This window comes from Haliotis asinina, chromosome 1, assembly GCF_037392515.1.
Source record: "Haliotis asinina isolate JCU_RB_2024 chromosome 1, JCU_Hal_asi_v2, whole genome shotgun sequence".
Lineage (NCBI taxonomy): Eukaryota > Metazoa > Mollusca > Gastropoda > Lepetellida > Haliotidae > Haliotis > Haliotis asinina.
In genome coordinates, this window is record NC_090280.1 from 89989525 (window position 1) to 90002405 (window position 12881).

Here is a 12881-nt window from a genome sequence, read left to right on the forward strand (position 1 = left end):
GAACAAAACACTAAAATGGAATACATGTGTACTGTAAAAACCTACCAACAAAGGAGAGTAAAACAACTAGAATATCACAGAAAAGAATGTAAAGTTAGTAACAATATACCTAAAACAATTTATCTATAGAGGACAATACAATATAAAAATGGGCTATAGATTGCTAACAACTGAAGGTAGATCACCATACTAGGGACCATGGGGACTTACAGTACTTTTGCTACCTGCATGGACCCTAGCTGAATTTACATCATCCCCTCAGCCGTCATAAAAGGACACTTATTCTACGATTAAAAACCTGGAAATTTAGAATTTACATTGAATGTTTGTGGACTTACGTACCCTCACAGGAAGACAATAGTTTTACAGTACTTCAACCCCCTTTGAGGATACAGCAACTAACAATTCTAGTTACTACTCTAAACTACCAATTATTAAAATACATATATTTACAGAATCACAGTGCTGAAAATTCTACCATGAAATCAATTTCTTTCAAAAAACCAATGATTAAATGAGAACTAACAGTTGTAAAAAGATCCTTGATAGTTTTGACATTGAAATACTTATCCCTTGTGATGGAATTCAACACAGTCAAGCAGAATATGCTTGACCGTAACTCTCTCATCACAAGGGATACAAACAGAGATCCTCACCGTTTAACAGGTACTTATGGGTATATCTTGCATGGCCAATACGACATCGGCGCATGATAACCTCTTCAAATCTGGATTGACAACCCAAGTGGATATAACCAATATACGGTTTTATTTCATGTAGTTTATTGATACCTACTTGGGTGTCCCACTTCTGCATCACGGATGTAAGTTCTAATACTAGCTTTGTAATCAGAGTATGGAATAAGAAGTGGTGTCACAGATTTGTTGAGTGCTGCCTTGGCAGCAAGATCGGCCATCATGTTACCAGAAATACCTATTTAAGAGCCGTTAATATGGCGTCAGCTTCCGCTAGAGCTGCTATCCGGTAGTCTAGATGATATTGTTCTGGATCCAATGACCGTGGCACAAGATAGTGCGCCACCGTTCTTGGACGTTTCCAGCCCAATGCCGGCAGAACAAATAAATGGTTTAATTCTGTACCCTAGAGGCGGAACAAGAGAAGACTTTTTGTGATACAACTCCCGATAAAGCGGATTGAACACACAGTTATATGCAGGATTAGATTCATTAGAATATAATTAGTAATGTATTGTAAAGACCATTTTATACGACGTTGTGTAAGAGATGGTTCATCGGCCTCAACGTAGAGAATTTCAATGGGTGAAGTTCTGAAAGACCCAAGACGAAGACTTTAGCCTTGATGGTGGACAGAATCAAGAAGTTTAAGGTTGCTTTTGCAGGCTCCACCATATACGATTGAGCCATAGTCGAGTTTCAAACGGACCAGTGATCGATATAGGTGTAAAAAGGTAGTTTGATCCCCTTCCCACTTTGAGTTGGAAACAACTTTCAACAAATCTAGTGCCTTCAGACATTTAGCTTTAAGGGATTTAATGTGCGGTAAGAAGGTTAAATGGGAATCGAAAATTAAACCCAAGAACTTGGCCTGCTTGACAACTTTGATGGGAGAGTCATTTAATGATAGTTCAGTCCTTATGCGGCTTATAGTTTCTACAAAAGTGTATACAATTTGTTTTGGACTTAGAACATTTAAAGCCGTTTTCAAGACACCATTTGTTTAGTTTATTTAAACACAACTGTAGTTGCCGTTCAATAGTATGCATATTTTACCGCAACAAGAAATATTAAAGCCATCCACAAAAAGTGATCCGTCAATGGAATCGTTTAAAACCTTGGATAAACTGTTGATCCTAATACTAAATAATGTGACAGACAAAATGCTGCCTTGTGGAACACCCTGATCCTGATTATAATGATCAGACAGGGTTGAACCTACTCGGACTTGAAATTGCCTGTCTTTCAAAAACTCTGATATAAAAAGATGCAGACGGCTTCGCAAGCCAAAGTCATGTAGATCCTTCAAAATTCTATGCTTCCAAGTCGTATCATAAGCTTTTTCGAGATCAAAGAAAATCAATACTGCATGTTGTCTATTGAACACAGCATTTTTTACGAATTATTCTAAACGTACCAAATCATCAATGGTACTTCGATTTTTTCTGAAACCACATTGAATATTTGTGATCAGGTTATTGGTTCAAGATACCAAGTTAGTCTATTATTCACCGTACGTTCCATGGTTTTACAGACACAGCTAGTTATAGATATCGGTCTATAATTCGATGGATCTGCCAGGTTTTGGGATTGGGACTGGGACTACAATGGCATTACGCCAAGAAGGAGGAAATTCCCTCGACGTCCATATTTGATCAAATATATCTAAAAGTGCCATCCAGCATGGTTCAGGTAAGTGTTTCAGAAGCTGGTAATGGATATTATCATCACCAGTTGCAGTGTCATGAGCTTGCTCAAGAGCAGTATGTAGCTCATGTAATGAAAACACTTCATTGTAGTCTTCACCGTTATGTGATTCGAAATTAAGCTTTGTCTTTTCCTGTTGTTTCTGATATCTCTGAAACTGAGGAAGATAATTTGTCGATGATGAATTCTTGGAAAGAGTTTCGCCGATTTTATTTGCAATTTTAGACTTATCAGTAATTAAATTATCACCATCTTTGAGATGGTGCACGGCAGATTTGGAACCTTTGCCTTTAATTCTTTGAACTATATTCCATACATTGGACATTGGTGTGCGTGAAGTAAGTTTGTAGACATAATTTCTCCAAGATTGTCGTTTGGTTTGCATGAAGGTACGACGCGTCTTTGCATTACGTATCTTATATTTATTTAAATTGTGGACAGTTGGATGACGGCGAAAATAGTTTTCTGACTTTTTCCTCGCTTTTCTGGCCTGTCTACAGTCTGCATTGAACCATGGTTTTCGTACATGTGGAGTCGTAGAGGACTTTGGTATACACTCATCAGCTATTCTATTAGAAATGTCAGCAAAAGTTTTAATGGTATCAGTTATATCACAGAAATATTCAGGTCGCAGTTTTGATTCACACGTAGTTTGATATAAAGACCAGTTAGCCTTTGAAAAGTTCCATCTTGTAAACGATGGAGAATCAGATGGAGTAATATCTGAGAGGATAGTTGGGAAGTGGTCACTTCCACAAAGGTCATTATGAACAGTCCAATGAAATTCATTGAGGAGGTTAGAATCTGCAAGAGACAAATCTAGAGAGGAATAAGTGCCAGTTGCAGGATGCAGATATGTGTTTGAATCATCATTAAATATGCACAGATAATTATTTGAAATGAAATCTTCAAGTATTTTGCCTTTAGTATTAGTGTTAGTACTGCCCCAGGGTGGGCTGTGACCGTTTAGGTCACCCATAATAGCACATGGCTTCGGGAGTTGGTCATGGAGTGATTGGAGATCAGTCTGCTGAAGCGTTAAAGAAGGTGGAATATACAGAGAGCATAATGTAAATGCTACTCCCAGAGTCAGTCGCACTGCAACAGCTTGGAGATTAGTTTTAAGTGGAATAGGACTGTGAATAACATCCCGTCGTATAAGGATAGTAGAACCTCCAGTAGCCCTATCACCTGGAGGGGCAAAATAGTGATACGCTTCAAACTGACGTAAATTGAAATTATCTGTCTGTTTTAGATATGTTTCTTGCAGACAGAATGCCAATGGTGTTACATCCTGGACCAATAGCTGTAATTCATTATAATTGGTTCTGAGACCTCTACAATTCCACTGCACGATATTACTAAAACGACCTATCTTTTAGGTGGTTTGATAGGGGATCTGTCCCTCACTTTCTTCGAGGGCGACAAGCTATGTGCCCTGAGATTGATGTTTTCAGATACATCCATATCCTCGAGTGAACCATGTTTGTTAACTATCTGTATTTGATTTTCTGAACCCTTAGAGGTTCTGCCACCTTGTTTCACGTTCTCCGTCCGTGGTTTGGCTGTATTTTTTGCTACTGTCTTTGAACTTGTTTCTGAACGAGTCTTCTGAGTGGACTGTGACAATTGCACTTCACCCTGAACTTTGGCTAACATCTGACTGTTTACACATGACTCTGAAGTCTGAGTAGACTGTTCTTCTGGTATAAGAAGTTGAGGGGTATCGGGGTATTTGTAACCCATGTCAAATCTGTTTGACATTCAGTGAAACAACGGGATACTGGTAAATTTACTTTTGGCAAGCTTTCGGGGGGTGCATAGGAATCATTTCGTACTGTAGATTCAACAAGCGTTTTAGCATCAGCGAAGCTAATGTTTTGAGTAAATTTGATTTTGTTTATTTCTATTTTTTTCCAAATTGTACAGTCTGTAGAAAAGGATGAATGATTACCTGAACAGTTTGTGCATTTGTAACGGTCCTTTCACAATACTCAATTACATGTGAAGTCTCGCTACAGTGAGCACACGTTATTGGCTGTGTGCAGGTGTTGACACTGTGACCATATTTTTGGCATCTGAAACATCGCAAGGGATTTGGGATGTAAACATTGACTGAAATATTACAATAACCACCCTTGAGAGATTTAGGAAGAGCTGGCGAAGAGAATGAAAAGAGGTAAGTGTTTGTTGGAATGATGTCCTTATTTCTGCGGGTGGTAAATCTCTTTACATATGTGACACCCTGATCTTTCATTTCGGAAGCGATGTCCAGTTCTGACATTTCCACCAACAAACGATCTCTATCCCTTATAATACCTTTGCTGGTGTTCAGTGTTCTGTGCGCTTTAACTGAAACGTTGATACCAGCTAAACTTTCGGTATTCAACAGGTTGGTGACTTGTTGCTTCCTACTGCATTCGATCAACAAAGATCCTGAACGCAAGCGTTTTATGTTCTTCACTTCGCCTGCGATGCCATATATACCCTTGGATATTACAAAAGGGTTGAGCGTCAGTGGTGTCTCATCTACAGTGTCGAGAACTGGGAACCGTGGCCAGTTGTCTGTTACTTTGGACGGTGTTTATTCATTATCGTTGTCGAGCTGACGTTTGTTTGTTTTGGTGGGCGTTTGGTAGTCCATATTGAGTTTGTTCTGATTCATCATCCAGGCTCCCCACCCACCACGGAGTGTAACAAGGACAATGCTAATTGCAAGTGGGTTTCCAACTTGCAGCACCAAGGATACATGAATGATATACACGAGCAGAATAATCAAAAAGTAATTATTCCACAAGATCGGCCCATGAGCCACCGCCTTCTGGGCGCACAACTCTAGGCAAATTATGAAAGTTTATCCGTTCGTTCAAAAATCAAAGGTAACATTTAACTAAGACTTTTGACAATTTTTCTTTTACGCGTTATCAAATATGTGCAAAACAAAGTTTTCACACAGGGCTTGGCGTGACCAGCCGATTGATTGAATCTGGCCCAATCAACCACCCGTCTAGGTGAAGTCAGGGCCAAAGTGGTGTGTTAGGCAATAGGAACACGGTTCCAGGCCCCTATTGCCCTCAACCACCAGGATCCCTTCCTCCACCGACACAGGGCTGCAACCCACGGCAAACGGGTTGGTGGACCAAATATACCACCGGGTCCACAACGGGGGTGTTGGCGAGCTCTTGACGTTACCCAGCACCCACCGCGAGGAGATGGCTCACCACGGGTGCCGAATACAATAATGTAAATAATACATCACACATAATTCATACAAGGAACATATATGCACGGGTAAATATATAGGGATAAATACCAAGAATAATGCAGTAACTCAAAGTATGAATAACGTTACTTCTTACACACAAAGAACATTAGAAATATATACACAGTATATTAAATATTACATCATTACGCATATCGTAATGATAATACATACAATGCCGTGCATTTAGGGTAGATAATAATACATCATTACGCATATCGTAATGATAATACATACAATGCCGTGCATTTAGGGTAGATAATAATACATCATTACGCATATCGTAATGATAATACATACAATGCCGTGCATTTAGGGTAGATAATAATACATCATTACGCATATCGTAATGATAATACATACAATGCCGTGCATTTAGGGTAGATAATAATACATCATTACGCATTAGTCGTAATAATGACATATACATGATTCTCCATTCATTGCGTGATGATACTATATACATGTACTAACACAGATATAACATATACATGTGCACATACCCTGTGGGTGGTACAAGGGTGTTCACCAATCGGGCACAGCATCGGTATTATCGACGGGGGACTTATCTGTAATGAATAATATCAAATAATAAATCGTATACAATATAATGTGGAGTAGAGTTAGGGCCGCATTCAATAACACGAAACTACTTCCACACATGGATAATTACACTTTTGTTTATCATAATTAAAACATAGCAACATATCAAGACACATTATCTCATCTCACACATTCAGCAAAAGGATAGTAAAGATAAGAATGTATTAATGATACTTGCTTATGTTTGTAGCTTATGATTGGAAAGGTAACATAATTACATACAGCATACTTATATGTCCATGCTATTTAAATGACAGACATAAATTTATTATACTGCAAGGATTAAATGCAGTATTGGTTCAATTAAATGAATACTAACCTTAATGTCACACTGTGTCTGTCCAAGCTCTGTTTACGTGGCAAAGAGTCAGTGCAGAATGAGTGAAATTGTGCATGGAGTTAGTGTAACCAGTTAGCTGAGAAGCGTCATGACTTTGGCAATTAGCCTATATGGCCAAGCTGTAAAGGTTAACCCTGAAAGTGCCAAATAAAAACATGACTTAAAGAAGAGAATACTAGAAAGAATAAAATAATATATTCACACTAAAATCCACATGCTACACAAATATGTGATCACAGCATAATCACGGTTATCAATCACGGTCCAATTACGGTTGTGTGACAACTACCCCCCTTCTAACATAACTTTCATTATTGTGTGTATTGCTACTGTGTGTATTAATTGCAGTTGCAATATCCCTGCGACTATAGTAAGACCAGTCTCTAGTTCATCAAGTGGAAAATGTACATGTGCATTTGTAATCTTCTATAGTATGATATCAAGAGGAAGAGTACTGCGTCTATTTCTGATATTATTTTAGCGTCAATGATCGACCAGTATTTTCACTAAAGTAATACGAATGCATAATTGTGTCACACTTCATTGTGAACTTAATATTTATCATGGTGATCTCGAAATTGATCCCTATACCGGCCTTACCATTTACGCTTGTGCCAAAGTTTCCTTTTTCTTTTTCTTGTAAATAAGATACTTACATAAAAACAGCATGCCGTTTTCTACAACATATTAAATTCACAATATTTCCTTTTTATGAAGTTCAAAAATCGGAAAACTGAAACGTATATTAAAAGAACATTACTTCATAGATACGTTCAAACAAATGTAAAACCATCGTAAGCTTTGACATTGTTATTCTAGAACTCTGTCCCTGTTGTGACATCATAATATATATGTAAATGACGTCACACTGTAACTGTTAGAATCTCCCGGAAAATTGAAACATGTTTTAATTTATAATTTTGACAAAGGGAGAGACAAAGTGTGTGGGGGTGTGAGTGGAAATAACATATTGCCTATTTCGGTACCATGTATGTGATGAATCACAATGTGCGAGTTATAAAGATCACACACTTCATAAGAGGGTGTTTTCTTTACAGTATAACACGATGTTTCTGGGCTACATATTGTCACTTCTTCGGGTGATGAAAGATAGGAGCACAAAACATATTATTACATACCAGAATTTACAAGAAGCCAGAGAGTATAAATAACAAATCCCACTCACTCCACTGACTTGCGACTTGCGACATTGACTGGTCAATCTTGGCTAACAATGTACACGAATGGCCCAGACGAAATAATAGACGCAATGAACATCAGGTGATTAACCCAAGAGATTAATACAGGTCAACGTTAATACCTCTCCATGGCCTGGAACATCACAAAAACATCATTGTTTGCTTCAACTGTGTCTACTTTATCCCTATTATCATCGTTTCACCGGCCTTCTGTGATTAATTGTATATATACCCTCAAAGAAAGAAACGCATAATGAAAATTGCAATTTCATGTTGGAATGAGTAAAACCGTGATTCATTTTACAAAAGGTTTTGCTCAGTTTATGAGTCCCATGGTGTTTATGTCTTGAAACACCACAACAAAGCGCACCATCCGTAAAATACCCATAATTAACAGCATGGTTTTCAATTTCGGCGTGTGGTGTCACAGAAAACACAAATTTACATGTAATGCATGTGCAAGTTGGGGATCAGATAGTCTCATTGATGGGTATGAAAGAGTTATTGCTGTCTATCGTTTATTCACTGTATTTGGAATGCTGTTGACGAACGTAAAATGCCGCGTCTGAGTGAAGTCAGCCGTCATATTGCCATTGGTCTCCCTGCAGCTGGTCAAACTCAACGTACAGTTGTTCGACGCATGAATGTTCACCAAAGCACCATTTCACGGCTGTGGGAGAGATATCCTCGTAGTGGGCGACCACTGCGGCGCAGGATCGCTACATCCAGGTAAATCACCTGCGTTACTGAACAGCTACTACAACCAGTACTCCTCGACAAATACCCGGATTGAGGAGGCTTTCCAGACCGTCAGGAACAGATTGAGAGAGGCTGTTTTAAGTGCCAGAAGACCTTATTTGGCCCTGTGCATCGAACTGGTTGGTTGGCTCAGGTTGGGCAACACAAGATTCCGAGGCTAATTCCTTCGATGCCGAGGCGATGTCGTGCAGTTCTGGATGCCCGAGGTCTTCACACTAGGTATTGACTTCAGCGCCAGCACATGTCTCCATGTGACGCTCAAACAGACTTTCCTTCAGTTGGTGCCTGAGACGGATAAGTCTGCATTCCCAGAGTGCAATTTCACTATATTTCATTGACTCATAAACCCTACAAGATGTTTCAAAATAAACATTAAATACATGCACTTCTCTGGCTTTCTCTCTGGAGGTATGAAAAAAGCCACAAAACAAACTGGATATATATTTTTTAGTTTGCCGCTTTCCTCTATCAAGAGTGTACACAACTCGTACACTGTCTCGTCGCATGGCAGACCTTTGGATCTGGTTTCTTCCGAACAAAGTGCAATAGGTTCTTGTGCTACATCACACAAGTAATTGTGTGTACGGTACACTCCAGGGCAGTTGTACATCACGAAAGGTCCACGAAATGTCAACCAGATAGTGAAGTCGATGTTCTTGTTGATCTTACATGATGGGAGTTCCAAAGTTTGACAACTTGATCAATAATAATGATAATAAAAAGAACATTAGTTTTAACTTGTTTAGAGTCACAAGAATTGTGTCATTATAATGAGTCTGGTAAGACAATTTGCCATTTCCAGTAACTCGGTTATTACTGCCTAATTAATCTTCTCAACTCCTTTTCCGATTGATGGTTTGTTAACCACGCTTTTGCTCACGCACAAGGTTTAGTTGTTTCTCGTGATTATAAATTGCAGCTTCTGTTATGTCAGATTTCACAAGTCGCCGGATTATTTGCACGGAATATATACTCTTTTTTGCAAACCGATGACTTTGCAATTCTCAACTTTCAAAATGTTTGGACCAGGAAACTTCGGAATATCACCATTTGCAGATAGACATCTTACCTGAATTATATCTGTAAAACAGAACTAAATCAAAGATTTATCCAGAAAATCTCTGCTGAAAGAGCCAACGTCTTTCAGCATGGAAAACATATCCATCCAGTTTTGTGCGTTCATTCGCCGCAGAATTCCCCACCATTGTTCAATGCGTTGATTGTGATTGCTGGAACCAATCAGGAAATAATTGTGTCATCTTTGTGGTTTTGCCTCATGAACCTTTGCATGTCTCTCACATACGTATTTTCAGTTCCTTTATCTGCTCGAATACGCGAGGGACACCCATTCCGGTTTTGCGGTTCTATGAGCTTCCAACCACACGAAGTAGCGTGAAAATCCGTCTACTGCTCCATTGATTGGAGGTTTGAGTTCATCATAAGTGTCCATGTGCCAAAGGTAATCCATAGTTCACGTACTCTCTCCTTTGTAACCGATGACGCCGCCTTTCAGCAACACCCGAGGGATCCAAAATGTGTAGCAACATAACGCACTGTGTCCTGTGTGACAACAAGGCCTTCTTATCTACATTTTAAATGCATAGGTTTGTACCCCAGAGGTTTGCCAGAGTTTTCCAGTTCACCCACTAGAAACAATGCTACATCAAGAATGTCGCTAAAGTGTTTACGATGAAACAAGGTCATGCGTTTCATTACCCGCATCAGAGTTCGTAAGCTGATGATAATGTGATGTTGATGTGCCAAGCATTGTAGATCCCCTTGTACGGCGGCCCAAGATGGAAATATAAACCAACCAGCTCCTTCATCCTTTCCATGCAATAAAGAATGAAACCCACACATGTAACAAGTAAAGTCCTAATTTGGAGATAGTAACTCCTAATTAGGGTTTACCATCACCTAATAGGGAGATATTAAGTCCTAATTAGGAGTTTAAAAAATTCAGGCTGTTGCACTAGCACGTTTCCGTATACATCCAACTGTGCATAATCTGAAAATTGGTAAGGAAGATAAATGTCAGGCATCGAGAACCTACGTCTCCAAACTCAATTCCCTATATCAAAAGTGTTGAATTTGGACCAAATGATCAAGGTACACAAACGAGTGTTTAACACCTTTAGGAAGGAAATCAGTTTCTGGCAGATGCGTCAGATATTGCAACGACACTTGGTGAACCATTAGCTAAACATTCGTCTTCATCGATATACCTTCCCGAATTTCAGAAATATCAGAAGCTCGAGGAATAGGAAACATTAATTTCAACGGCGAATACAATACAATACAATACAACGAAACATATATTTTCACTACATGAGCTTACAGACTGCCATAGAACAATGTGAGCGATACAAGAACGGGCTGATAACAGTGAATATAGACATAGACACAGACAAGTTAATGTTCAATTATATATTGAACAAACAATAAACAAGATTACAATGAATGACAGTACATGTTTCCAATACAATACAACTGAGATACGAAAGGTAGAATATTGGGTCGCATATCTAAAAATATTAACTTAGCAAAGTATTGATTTTCCCTGGAAAAACACTGATGCACTCACTGAAGATTGTTCACAGCTCTTGAATTCAGTGTAGACGGGTGGTAGGTCTCTAGAGTGGTGAAGCGTTAGCAAACAGATGGCCGTAAATTGAAATTAGTAGTCCCGTCATGCATCTCAATAACCATCCCTTATGTACCTATCATGCACTTTCGGATATTTGTTGTAGAATCTACGTCAAATCACAATCATTTAGAAATTACCCGCAACCCACCTTCTTCCTAGGAGGCAACAACGAAGAGGAGGTAACGCTAACTCCTTAGCTCACTCTTTTTACGGCTGAAATTACGTAGCCTAAGTTTAAGATATGATATGAAATCCACACTCTTTTACTTTACGTTTTTGTGACCCATAATATAATAACCAAATGTTAACTAGTGAGATATAACCAACAAAGAGACATCCTCGCGACACCATAGCTAAGCCTGGCAAGGATCAATCAGAGGTTTCTAATTTGCGACCTATATCATTAACTAACGGTGTTTGGAAAACTATGGAATGAATGGTGAATAATTTTTAGTGCCTTATTTGGAAATCATATATCTTAGTATAGTTTCAGTTTTCTTTGATCTAGAGAAAGCATTTCGGAGGATGATTTACATGATTTTGTGGGTTTTTTTTCAGAGGTCGTTTCCCTCATTTTATCTCACAATTTTTACCAGACAATCATGTCAAGTTCGTGTGGGTTCAGTCCTGTCTGATGAGCCCTGATACAACCAGGTTTAGAGTGTTCCAAAAGAAAGTGTTGTAGAATGAATAGTCTTTCACAGATTTTGTGGATGATGGTAATATTTCTAGTCGTGCTAAATTACTCATGCAATTGAGAGGCATTTACAACTCTGGCTCAATAAAAATCAAAAGTGGTCAATTGAAAACAGGTATAAATTGTCAAAACAACATCAACAAATAATAATAATTGAATACATTTCTGCAGAAACTATTAACGCGTGAGTGAATTTCACGCCGCTTTCAGCAATATCACGGCGGGAATGCCAGAAATAGAACATCTGCTGGACGGTCGTTAACGTTTTAACCACAAGGCTACCCCACCGTCCACCGAAACTCAAAAGATTATAAAAAGATCCAGAACTATTTTAAATTGCAACCCCCTCAAAGTTGACATGGAGGCCAAGTTCTTGGAGCTGATGATCGCTAGGGTCTAAGGGAATGGTATACATATCTATCTGGAACCCACGCAGAAAGCAATGGAACTGGTGATCTTTAAGTCGTTGGTGACCTTTCTTTAGTTCTGGGTGACCAATTGCTCCATGATTGTACTGTCCACTTTAATAAAACCTTACTATATGTGATACTCTGCCAGTCTCACTATCCATCTCCGACATGTATTTATCCTTAGTTCATATTTATCTTGTCACACAATGTCTGAAGCAGTGTCGATGTGACGATAAAGTCACTCAACTAATCTTCCAAAAGAATGGCTTCTTCTCGCTACCTACATGATTTTAGGATGACGTGAACAGACAGGAAAACAGGCCTTTGGTTAGCAGGACTGTAAACGTCTTACAGTTTTGTCAATGAATGTGCAGCGCATCACATTGCTGTACAAATATGTCGAATCCAATATTGATATCTTGCTGTTTTGTAAAGGACTTAAGCACTTAAGGTTCCTAGGTTCCTTTTGCTTTTTATATTTTTATCGGATATCTAACTTGAATGCAAAGGATGAAAATTTCACCATGGTAGTATGAAGAAAGCAGCTCGATTCTTTCTGTCC

At 38.8% G+C, this 12881-nt stretch overlaps 1 protein-coding gene across 1 annotated transcript in view; it reads left to right on the forward strand.

Annotated features, from left to right (window-relative positions):
- The window catches only part of LOC137284088 (probable glutamate receptor), a 45433-nt gene that overhangs the window by 16866 nt on the left and 15686 nt on the right, over positions 1-12881 (forward strand). Inside the window, exon 2 of the mRNA XM_067815770.1 lies at positions 2230-2387. The gene's annotated coding sequence lies outside the window, so the exon portion shown is untranslated. The remainder of the gene's footprint in view (positions 1-2229; positions 2388-12881) is intronic.